Raw genomic sequence first — 13,367 nt, 5'->3', positions numbered from 1 at the left:
ATTCCATTTCAGTCCTCCAAGGTTTGAATAGTTGGAGAAGAGCTAAATAGAAAAACTCTCTCTTATCTGGAGTATCACAACTTAATTTCCTGTGAATAATCACATTTCCTTTGGCATTCTTTAAGAAACATCTCTCAGATCCAATTACAGCATATTTCCCTTTATTTATTTGCTCTGTAACATTTTTTCTAAAACTATAATGTTGCAGTATTTCATATAGACATATGTTTTCCAGGTATGGACTTCTATTTGGATAGCATGCGAGGAACAGGAATTGAGTATCTGCAACATATTGTATGTCCATATTTGCATTCCACATCTTCAAAATTACTGGATTGTAATCATTAATGTACTTTGATTCTTCTGTTCTTTTTATATTATAAGTATTTTGGGTGATTTTCAAGTGATAATATGCCTCACTGCTGACATAAAACTGTTCACTCTTCCTTGTGATGACTTATGGTGCAGTGACTTAATAGCTCCTTTGGCGCTCAGCGTGTACGTACCCTGCGATGATGCATTGTCCGAGAGTGCCGCATTCGGAGCAATGTCTTTTGTCTATTGCATTCTGCCTCAGTAAGGCGACGTGTCGATGTCTTGTGTTGCACTGAGTTACTAGTACCTTTGGCACTGAGCGGGAACATACCCTGCGATGATGCGTTGTCCTGGAGGGCCGCATTCGAAGCAATGTCTTTTGTCTATTGAATTCTGCCTCAGTAAGGCGACATGTCGATGTCTTGTGGTGCACTGAGTTAGTAGTACCTTTGGCGCTCAGCGTGTACGTACCATGCGATGATGCGTTGTCCGGGGGGGGCCACACTCGAACCAATGTCTTTTGTCTATTGAATTCTGCCCCGGTAAGGCCACGTGGTGATTACTTGTGGTGCACTGAGTTAGTGGCATCTGAAGTACTCTGCATGGGAGCACCCTGCGGTGATGCGTGGTTCGAGAGGGCCGCACTGGGAGCAATGTATCTTGCGTACTGCACTGCGTCATCTGCAATCGCTACTCCGTCTGAATTGTGAGGCCTGCTGGCCGCAGTGTAGATCAAAGACAGTAGTCTGTACAGACATAAGTCTGCTGTGCTGTGCCGCTGGGTTCGCAGGGGGCCTGTGTCGAGGAGAGCAGCGGTCATTGTGGCAGCCTCGTCGCAGGGTGAAGCCCGCCGCTCCGGCACAGTCGTTGGTCTTCACAATTCACAAGTGAACCACGCCCAGAGCCCCGGTCTATTTATTCACACTCCTACGCTGAAGTGGTGTATGTCGGACCAGCCCACTCCGGTTACCCTTATGCTTACAGGCGGAGACGATAACGCTACATGACTAAGATCATCCCTAGTGTTTGACGTAACATGGTTGGGTCCACTGTCCACAAAACTACAAGCACCAGTAGTCTTTATGCACATGGAGAGATGTGTGTTCTGCATACTGAGATGTGTCCAGCACTACACTGCTACACTTTGCATTGTGTGCAAAATTGTAATTTCTGTTTTATCAGTGTGCCACTTATCACCAGACTTCGAGTGTGCCCTGAATAGGGGTGGGCGGAATTTGCGAAAGTGACTTTCGCAAATTATCGCGAAAATGTTACAAATCTCCGCAAACACGCGGAAATATCGCGAAGATGCGGAAGTTTTTTTTCCGCCCGTTCGCGGTATTTTCTGCATGGTCGCAGCTCGCCAACTTACCCATGCGGTTGCTCGCGGGCGCGGCCATCTTGTTTTCACTCTTCTCGCGGTGCATGATCGCGAGAAGAAAGACGTGCTCGCGCGACCAATGACATTACTGAGGGTGCGAACTGTCACGAGACAGCGCAAATGGCTACCAACAATCCAACATCTCATGGAGAACGCGACCGGATCGGGAAAACTTGTCGGCGAACGCGGGGATTCAGGTAAGGCATTCGCGCGCGCGAGAATGTATTATTTTACAGCGCGAGCAAGAAACAAATTATCGCTAAGCTGCGGAATGCGGAAATTTTGACCTTTTCGCGCTCTCCGCGGAACGCGAAAATGTCAAATTATCGCAATTTCCGCGAGCGGAACGGAAATTTAGCCCAGGCCTAGCCCTGAATTTAGCTAGCGATGTCCGTCTGTTAGAACGGACCCGCCATTTTGGGAGGTGTGCGGTCTAGTCTTTTTGGGCCCACAACTATAAAGGGACATGCTGGCGTGGGCTTGTGGCGGACGCGCGCAGCGGGTGCGCCGCTGGCGCACCAAAGGCAAGCCTGTCTGCGCCCGTCCGCGCACCGAATGTGCACAGCACCAGCCAGGCTGCCCGTTTGAGACCGCAGCAGGTTAATGATGGAGTATGCTGTATTAGCTATACAGGTATTGAACTGTGTAAGATAGGTGTGTTGGGAAAGGGGAGGGGGAAATTTAAAATTGAGGAGACTGCGGGCCCCATCTCAGATTTCGTAAAACAAGATCACCTCTTCTGTGGGCTATCAAATGTAAGGTCTCTGCCTAAGCATTGTGTGGAGATTCAGCTGATGCTGGAATCCCACGAATTGGATGTCCTATTCATGACAGAAACATGGACATATTTAGAAAGTGATTTAGAACTAGGATTGGCATGTCCGCCGGGGTATAAAGTTTGTCATAAACCCAGAACGAGTGGGAGGGGAGGAGGAGTAGGTGTGATCTTTAAAGAATCATGGAATTTGGTTACTATAGATATTGACGTGATAAAGGGACTTGAAATGCTTGGATTTGCTATAAAAGATTCTAATGGTCATGTAATGACTGGGATTGTTTGTTATAGACCTCCAGGGGCTATTTGTGTGCAGCAACAGCAGTCACTGATTGAGACTATCAGCAATATGGCGGCTACACACGCCAGGTTGGTGATTTTGGGTGATTTCAATCTTTGGTTAAATGGATCACTAGACTCTGGTTATAGTAATTTACTTCAGTCGTGTGAAGGTTTCAACCTACATCAGTGGGTCTCTGAACCAACACATAAGGGAGGACATACCCTTGATTTAATTTTTTCAGAGGAACACGTACTAGGAATCTTGGATATTTCGCACGTGGTCTGGTCCGACCATTACTTGATTAAATTCCAGGCATACGACCTGAAGTGTAACAGTCACGGAACCTGAGAAACAAAAAACTATGTTAGTAGAGATTGGAAGTCCCTTCTAAGAAAGGGTTGTATCCCTCCGGTGTTTGATCTGGATGGCTGTTTTTTGACGGACAGACATGTGGAGGAGAACTATGCGACTCTATGTACACAGATCACATCCACATTGGACCGGGCTGCTCCACTAAAAAATCATAGGAGAGTGGGTAGACCTTCTGCCCCATGGTTTAACGATAGATTAAAAGATTTGAAACTTGAATGTAAACAGGCAGAGAGGAAGTGGAGAAGGATGTATGAAGATAAGAATAAGTTTGCATGGAAAACAGCAATTATTAGCTATAAAAAAGAAATACATTTTGTAAAAGCTGAGTACTTCTCCAATTCTATTTTAAATGCTCCTAATAATGCCAGAAGCATTTTCAAAATAGTGAATAATTTGATCAGCCCTAACTGTGCCAAAAATCCGATACCTCCTACCCAAGACCTCTGCTATAACCTTGCTATGTTTTTCAATGATAAAATTAAAACTATCATTGATGGCCTCGGTAGGGATATTTTGCAAGAGGAGGGAGAAGGCTCAGAGTTAAATGATCAGATGAGTAGGGATTTTACCGGCATAAGAAAAGATCAAAAGGCTGGAGGCGAAGAGACAGAGAGCACGAATACCCTAGTGGATTTTGAGATGCCTACTGTGGAGGAATTCGGTATTGTGGCTTTAGGTATCTCCTTGGGTTCACCGTTGGACCCTTTGCCACATAAAATTTGGAAGGAGTTGGGAGCAGAATTGTTCCCTATACTCCGCCTTATTTGCAATCAATCTCTTCGTAGTGGAGTAGTACCGACTAGCTGGAAACAGGCACTGGTGACACCTCTTTTAAAAAAGGCAACTCTGGACCCTGCCTGTCCTAAAAACTATAGGCCTATCTCCCTGCTGCCTTATCCAGCAAAAATCGTAGAACGGATAGTTAGTAGATCATTATCAAAATATTTGGAAACTAATAGGATCTTAGGAGATGTGCAATTCGGGTTCTGTCCCGCCCATGGCACAGAGACCGCCCTGGTGACAGTAATGGATGAGCTTCGTATGCGGGCAGATAGAGGTCAAGCGGTGGTTCTTATCCTGCTTGACCTCTCTGCCTCGTTCGACACAGTTAACCATGCCATTCTTCTGACGAGATTGAGAGAGGTGGGAATATCAGGCATCGCCTTGAAGTGGTTTCAATCTTTCCTCTCTGATAGGAGTCAGGCAGTGGCGATTCCTCCCTATCAATCTGAATTTATTAACACTTCGCATGGTGTTCCTCAGGGCTCTGCGATCAGCCAGATCTTATTTAACATATATATGAAACCTCTGATCGCCGTCATAAGGGCGCATAACATTAATATTGTTAATTATGCGGTCAAAACTCAACTGATCCTCTCTTTAGAGGGAGAACAGTCTACATCTCGTGAAGTGTTTCATGAGTGCATGCGAGATACAGCTCACTGGCTAAAGGAAAATTCATTGCAATTTAATGCTGACAAAACCGAAGTTCTCTATTGCCTAGCAGGGAAGGCACCTCCCATGCTGCCCTCGAACTTTTGGCCGTTAACCACGGAATGGCCACCGATGCCTGTCGACAAGGTTCGGAATTTGGGTATCATGCTTAATAATAAGCTGACGCTCGAATCACAGGTTAATAAAACCGTGGGGAGCTGTTTTGCTATTATTAGAGTCCTTCGCAAAATTCTCCCGCTCTTGCCAATTCATGCTCGAGCATTGGTAGTTCAAAGCACCATCTTAAGTCGATTAGATTATTGTAATGCTTTGCTGTTGGGCTCCCCGAGATTTCTAATAGATAGGCTCCAGAGGATTCAAGCAATTGCAGCTAAACTTGCTTTGGGGAAGTCAAGACGGTTCTCTACCTCCTCGGCCTTGGCAGAGCTGCATTGGCTCCCGATATTGCAGAGAATCCAGCTTAATTCCCTCTGCATAGTCTTTAAGGCCTTGCATGGATCTGGACCAGAACTTATGCAGAGGAAATGTGCCTGGTATGTACCTGAGAGAAGTGTTCACTCCTAGTCAGCCAGACTGGTGAAGGTGCCAAGTTAAAAAAAATAAAATCAGGAGGCAGAGCTTTTAGTATCTCTGCCGCCCGATTATGGAATAAGCTCCCGTTGAAAGTGAGATGACTGGTGGATCTCCTTCCATTTAGGAAGAGACTAAAAACCTGGCTCTTCCCTAGTGCATAATATGGTTATTCTGACATCTCTCCGGAGCAGTAGTCTCTCTGTGCACTTGCATGTTAGCGCCAGGATGCCTGATAGGTGATAGTGCGCTTTATAAATGCTAAAAATAAATAAATACATTGTTATTCATGGGTGAATTGCTTCCTTCACATATAGTTTGTTCACACCTGTCCCAATATTCAGCTATTGTGTGACTGAGGGGCCATGCCGTTTTCGGAAAGTTTGCTGTCTTGTTCTGCGCTGCCTCGGTGGTAGAGGGGGGGTCCTGGGGGTGGTGGTGGGTGTTGTGGCATTCTTGGGTGTCGGAGCTGCTTCATCAGTAGGTCTATGACATGTGTTGGTCTTCAGATGTGGCTCTGGATTATAGGATGTCGGGCTGCCTGCTGTACTCAAAAACAGGCTGCTCGCACCATCGCGGATTACCGTGTTCAGGGCCTGTCCGGGCCAACAGATTTTGGGCCTGTTGATGGGACAAGCTGGCCTCCGGAATTGCGTAGAATCCAACGCACACATCACATTAAAATATACCCAATGGAGGGTTATGATTGTACTTTGTGGACTGCTGTGACCAGGATGCATTGAGGCACTATGTCATTCATTTGCATATCATCAAGTTAAGGCACTGAAGGCTGCCAATGTAAATGTTCAGGGCCTGATCCTGCATCCCAATCTACCATTGTAAAACTGAGCTGTCTGGCTCCTGAATTCTTACAAAATGGTTATTTAAATCTTCCACAAGACTGTAGAGAGATTCTGGGAGAGGCAAAATGTCCTTTCACTATCATATGCATTGCAGTTGAAGAGGTTCTCAATCTGTTGTGCAAAATAACTATGATCAATCCAGATGCCCACAAGATGTAGTGATTCGATACCTCCTACATCTTACAGTTTCTAGGCTTCATTTTACATCAATCACAGTATTACGTGCAGCAATCACTGCATATAGTAAATCTCCTTTACAAACCTCTTTCTTTAGAATGCTGTAGGAATGGTTTCTTAGAGGGTATTAAGAAGATAATTCCTCCTACTAGAATACCTACTACACCTTGGGAACTGAACACTGTTCTTGCAAAAGCAAATGATACATCTTTTGCGAGCATCACCAAGACGTCTGTTACCATGCTTACTAGAGTAGGTAGAAGTACAAGTCACCTTCCCAAATTCAGAAAAGCAGAGTCTAAGCCACATGCTATGAAAGCCTTGGCAGGTAAGAAGAACACATGCATCGGCGCCTGAACCTTGAGCACTTACTAGCAGGGAAAAGTAAGATGATAGATGTGGAAGCAATAAATATGTGGGGCGGCTGCTACACAACTGAAGACAGCTATTTGCACTGCATTTATAGGCTGTTACGGGGAAAAATCTGGGTGGGCCTTAACCCATTTGCCGATAAACATCAAAGGCATTGGAGGAAGGATTTTGAAGACATGGTTTAGGAAGGATCCATCAGTTTGAACCAAGTCATCATAATGGTGATTGACTTGGTAGAATTGGTAGTATCTGGCTACTGCCAAAGTATCACCTTTCAATGTTATTTCTGGTTATGCTTCACTTTTCTTAAACCAGACGCTCTGCTTAGGATTTTCAACCTCCCATTTTCTGGCTTTAACACACAGAGGAAAGTACTGCAAGGATGAAAAACAAAGTAGAGACCTTACATGCTGTGGGGTCTGAAGTAGAAGTTGTTCTTCAAATCCCATTACAGGCAGAGAGACCACTGCTATTATTCTCACCAGAGTGTTGAATCCTCTGGTTGCGCTTGCAGGAGCAACAGTAGCAGCCACAACATCAGCAGGGAAAACATACTTTCCCTACCAGAGTTTAGGATCGATTAACCTGTCACATCAGTCTCAACCAGTTAACTCTTGCTCTCACCTGTGTATGCCGTGCATATACGGAGACGCACTCCGTGCTGTGAGACTTTGCGGCTGCAACACTTGTACTGCACAAAATATTCAAGTGGAGTCAAGGTGAGCTACATGTCCAGGAGCACAACGAGACTCTCTCAAGCTTTTCAGCCGTCGCAGCCATCTTAGCTCCATAAAGTAAGTGATCCTCGTGTTTTAGGGCATTCCCTGTTAGGCAATCAAGATATTGAAATTAATTTAGACATTTGTACTTGTGATCTTTAACATTGCAGCACCTGATGGAACTGAAAAACTACAATAGCATAGACATTTGGTGCTCTGGGGAAAGATTATGACGTTAGCTGGCATTGGTGATTTAAATAGCCTTGAAGAACCTCCAATGTTAGGAATGAAATATTAACCGTTTTTTAAATTTAGATTTCACATATCCATGATCCACATGGATATGTGAAATCTAAATATAAAAACGGTTAATATGCATGAATAATTATTGTTGGACTACTTCATTCTGGAACCAATGGACACAGAGAAATTATATTTGAAGAACTTTTGAGCATGTAACAAAATAATCATGTATGTGAAATCATGTACGAGTGTATGGTCTAGGTGAAACCCCATTGCAATTTTTTTCAATATCAATTAACTTTATTTGTATGATTAATAAAAACCGTTACACAAATTCATTAAATTCACGTATTAAAAATACTGTAATACAATTTCTATCATACTGATCAGATAAAACATGAAATCATCGCGACATAATACATTTCCACTTCCACATAATTAAAGAGACAATAAAAACTGTTGATTCCCAGAAAGTGCATAGTGTATATAAAGGGCTATCCGGATTGCTACATCTCAGACCACAACCACATTTCATTATTGCACACTTTCGAGTCATGGTTGAAGATAAAACCAATCCATAGGCCCCTTCTTATTATTAAACAGATAAATCACAATGCAGCCGTTTTACACATTGAATATATTACAGGACCTTAAAGTGCAAACCTAATTTGCTGCGTTTCAGACTATCCTTCTTCAACTCATGAGTACCTATGATATTTGCTACTTTCTGTGCTTTCTTAAAAGCAGTGGTGAGATCTACGAAAACTATGGAAGGTTAAGGGCTGAATCAGATTTAATTTCCTTGGGCATGGGCAAATGGACTTACGATCTTGGTCAGGAGAGGTGCTAAGAGCGGATTGCAAACTGTGATAAAGCGTAGTGGTTGATCTATTATTTCCAATTACTTGGTAGGTCTTAGATATGTTTATTGTACCTTTTCTCTTGTATCTTGCATACGTTTTGTTTATGTATGTATCTTTTATGGCTATTTGTGTGCCGAATAAAGTATTATGATGATAATGACTACCCTATGTTTTTAGGTCTCGTCTACGCAACACGCATGCGCTGTTAGGAGACCTTTAGCCGTCATTCAGCTCTTTTTCGAAGCACATAGCTTGTGGCAGCATACACCTTGCGGGAGCATGCAGGGGCGCGCCACAAGCATGAGTAAGTGCTTCGAAAAAGAGCAGACTGCTCTCCCCAGCGCACGCGCACCACTCGCAGATGTACCCCTCCGCCTCTCTTTCTCGCTGCAGCCTGCACGCCTTTTTTTTTACTTTCAGAACGAGGCACGCGCGCTTGCCTTTCAAGGCTTTCCCAGTTTTCTCTGAAACTTGATCTTGGCAACAGTCTCTCTCCATTCTATGGAAAATACAAACCAGCCAACCACATTCCTTGCAGGTCTCCTTTGCAGCATCCTTTGGAAGCGGGCAGGGGAATCTTTCCCGCATCGATCGTGTTGGCTTCCGAGGAGTGGAGTTTGCAGCCGGAGCGGGCATTATAGCGTGTGGGCTGACAGATCCCCCCCACCATAAAGCTCTGGCTCCTTCTCAGCCTCTTCCTGCTGCACGAAGTGCTTCAAAATGGTGAGTGACGGAGGACTGTCAGTGGGTTAGGAGAGGCCACCTCGGACACAGTGCAGTTTGTCTGAAGTTACCGAGGGCTGCTTCTGGTATGTCCGTTACCTTGCAGAATGCATTGTATGGAATTAGCAGCATCACTCAGCACCACCACAGCATCACTCAGGGCCACCACAGCATCACTCAGGGCCAACTCAGCATCACTCAGTGCCACCACAGAATCACTCAGCACCACCACAGCTTCACTCAGGGCCACCACAGCATCACTCAGGGCCACAACAATATCACTCAGGGCCACCACAGCATCACTCAGGGCCACCACAGCATCACTCAGCACCACCACAGCATCACTCAGCGCCACAACAGCATCACTCAGCACCACCACAGCATCACTCAGCGCTACCACAGCATCACTCAGCGCCACGACAGCATCACTCAGCGCCACCACAACATCACTCAGCGCCACCACAACATCACTCAGCACCACCACAGCATCACTCAGCACCACCACAGCATCACTCAGCGCTACCACAGCATCACTCAGGGCTACCACAGCATCACTCAGGGCCACCACCTCAGCGCCACCACAGCATCACTCAGCGCCACCACATCATCAATGAGTCCCACCACAGAATCACTCAGCCCCACCACAGCATCACTCAGCGCCACCACAGCATCACTCAGCACCACCACAGCATCACTCAGCACCACATCAGTATCACTCAGCATCGCCTTTGCACTAGTACACTACCACATCATCATCCCTCAGCAAGACCTGAATATCATTCAGCATCACCTCAGCATCGTCTCTGTACCAGTCACCACCACCCACAGCCTGCTCTCGGAATCTGGCATCTGTTGATTCTCCCCTAGCGTCTGGACGCTGCTAGTGTTATAATACAGGTACTAGTTCCCAACCTTCACCCTCTGATTGTTTAGGCCCCCTCAAAAAAAAGGTTTAACAAACAACCATTGGAATAGGCACAAACAAGTTGCCAGCATTGCAAGAACAAAAGAAAACTGAGGATATTTTTTATTGTAAATACTTTTGTTAACCCCTTCGGTGCCCGCCCCTTTCCCCGCCCTGTGCCGGCCGTTACATTAGCGGGCGGGGTTTGTGACGAGCTGGACTCGTCATGGGCACAGCGCCACCGCGGCCCATGATGAGTCCAGCTCGTCACGGGCACCGAAGAGGTTAATATGGTCGTTCAGTTGTACGTAATGACTTCTTGGTCATATATAAGGTAACAAAAATGCTTCTGACACTTTTTTATTATAACTTTTCAGCATGCTGCACAGCAGCCACACTTCTCTACAGCACAGCTTAAACACATTGGCAAAGTCAATATCTCTGGATAAACACTTATAAGGCCCCAAAGGTGAGACCTAGTGGCTATGCCAATGCTTGTTCTATTGGCCATCAGACAAGCGGAATCTCATACTTTTGACGCTGTGTCAGCTCTATTATACTATTACATTTAGCATTTTATAAATAAGAATAATATGATCCACTCAAGTACATCCCTGGAAACATGGTTTTTAAGCAATCATCTCTAGGTTTCAGCATAAGACAATTATTTCTCTCAGCGAGTGAGTAAAGGGGCGACTGAAAATAGGTCCTAAAGTGCCTGACTAGTATATTATGTACAGGTGCTAGAGTGGTCAATAACATCTTGAATGCCTGCATGAATTCCACAAATCTCGCTGCCAAAATTGGATGCTCTGCTTTAAGACAAGCAATTACAGCGGGTCTACAGGAGCGCATGCCCAGTAACTGAAACTGAGATTTTAAAAGTGCACCTTCTTCTTTCAACAGAACCGACCAAATGCAGACAAATGCACAATTGTTTTGATGTGGGATTAACAAAGCCTACACAGTAAACTGATGTTTTTCCTTGTCCTCGCGGGTATGCAGTCAAAATTTGCCAGCTCACCTAACCCATATTGAATTAGTTTTGTTTGTCATGTTTTGACATGCAAATGTTGATAATACGTTGCGGTCCCAGTTTGACATAGTTATTTAAGACTGACCAGAAATGCGTACATGAAGCCAAAGTTTGTTTATCTGCTCGCCACGAAGACCTTTTAAAAATTGCAAAAGTAACGGGGTGTTGCCCACAGCGCAGCTGCCTGTAGGTTCTGTAATGGGTGGTCCAGCTAGACTCGGGCTGCAGATTGGCTATCTGGTTTAGTTATTTCTAACCATAGTTGGTTTTCCACCATGTCAGCCCTTGCGGTGAGCAGCTTAGTGCATAGTTCCAAAAAGGTGCCTTGTCTTTCCAGGCTTTGATAAAAAAAAAGGCCAAATTCCAGACAAATTTGTGCTTGGAAGGTGTGTTTTGTAAGGTAAAAAACCCTTCTGTTGGTGCTCACTAAAAGTTTATCCAGCAGATTGGAACCACTTCCAAGCATGACCTTTGATTCATAGGCTTCAGTGAGCAGTAGTTTAGCGCAAATCACTTTCATTAACAAATCAAGAAGGGGACCAGAGAGAATTTTCTAAAGCTTTAAAAAAGACATGTGTAGTAAGGTAGATGCTTTTTACTTTAAGGCCCCCTGGTGAGGGAGGAAAGTTCTACAAGTATCAGTGATCACGCCCAAGTATTTAAAGTCCACACTGGTTTTAACTTGGAGGACATTCAGGTACCATAAGCCTGGTTTCTTTTTTGTTCTACCCATTATTCTTATCCATGTTTTCTCAGGGTTGAAGGAAGCCCCGTTGAGTTTCGTGTAATTGTACAGTTTCTCCAAAAGACGTTGTAGTCTCACTCCGGTTTTGGATATTAAAAGTGCATCATCTGCGTAAAGAAGGCAGCAGATTGATTTGCCTTCATAAGTGTGTTCACTTCGCCTGGGGCTACTAGGGGATCCACCAAAAATATGTTGAAAAGGAGGAGGGCTAAGACACATCCTTATTTTAAACCTATCAAGGTTTGTATTTTCTGTGTCAAGGAGGTGCCATCCCCCAATTTTACATGCAGCCAAATATTTGAGTAAAAGTTGATCATACTTTTCAGTAATGAAGGTGGGATGTTCTTGCTGCTAGCTTCTGCCTTAGGATGTTACGTGGAATTGAGTCAAAGGCCAATTACTCAAGATGTGGGCAGTGGACCAAAAGATACATGCAGCACCAAATTGTTAGTCACCTATGTCATTTGTGACCCAAAAGGATGTCCCTGTGTGCAAATCTCCACATGCACCCCCTGTCCAGCGATGCCTCTCTTAAACAAGGAGTATAGAACAACAATACACAGTTGGAGCTGCACCACATGCAGACAAACAAATTAGCTCAGCCAATGTCAGAAAACAGTGTAATATGACACTTCTTTTTGAATAGCAGTGTCTATACAGTACTTAGGTTGTGGTTCTGCCTTTATTTCATTGCGTTCAATTCATAAAAAACATCAGCCAACGCGAGTCGTCCATTTAAAATTGGACTTCTTCAGAGCAGTAAATGCATCAAACGCCTATGTCAATTCAAAATGAATTGCACCAAAGTCCACGGCGCAATTCCAAATTGTATGCCAAAATGTGGCTTCTGCAACGGACCGTGTTAATTGACAGTCCTAAACGTGAAGAATAAATATAGGCAAGTTCCCAATTGGCGACGAAATAAAACACGACATATAGGTGTTGTTGTCCGATTGAAGCAATTGACATCAGCATGCAAATCACAATCAGAGATTTTGCAAAACTGTATACTAAACGTTGACAACTGGTGGAGCACATGAGAATGACCCCTACTCTAGAAAATGTGTCTAACAATAAATAAGCTCATGGCTTTTCCCCTCAAGTGGGTGTGTCCTGTTACGGTTCTGTTATGCTGGTGTCAATAATTCAATGATCTACCACACACTATGATGGTCTATGCGGTTAGCGTTTCATACCTTATTCACGCATTAATCTTTTTTTTTTTTTTATGTTTATGAATGGGGGTTGATTTCACTCTTTAGTTTTAGAAGCAGAAATTCACTTGGCGCAATTCGCTACGGCAATTTTGGCTTCAAATGTATGTTTACAGTTATGTATACCTTCATGCACTCCTCCCAAGAATTCACAAAAGGAGTCTTGGCGGGCGTAAATGGTTTTACTATTGCAGAATGTTGCCCCATTAGTGTGGAGAAATGCACAGAAGCAAGTCTCATGTAAGTGGTGCAAAGCGGGAGGAACGAGGCGTGAAGGGCCCATAAACGAGTATGTTTTCAAAACGGTTCGATAAGACCTGGAAATGGTTAGAGATTTACTTCTCCAAAGGGCTAGAA

At 44.4% G+C, this 13,367-nt stretch overlaps 1 protein-coding gene across 2 annotated transcripts in view; it reads left to right on the top strand.

Annotated features, from left to right (window-relative positions):
• Window positions 1-13,367, top strand: part of ODAD2 (outer dynein arm docking complex subunit 2) — a 1,108,894-nt gene that overhangs the window by 288,432 nt on the left and 807,095 nt on the right. The window lies entirely within an intron of this gene.

This window comes from Triturus cristatus, chromosome 10, assembly GCF_964204655.1.
Source record: "Triturus cristatus chromosome 10, aTriCri1.1, whole genome shotgun sequence".
In the NCBI taxonomy this organism is placed as follows: Eukaryota; Metazoa; Chordata; class Amphibia; order Caudata; family Salamandridae; genus Triturus; species Triturus cristatus.
The sequence above is the reverse complement of the archived record's forward strand: the minus strand, read 5'-3'. Positions and strand labels throughout refer to the sequence as shown.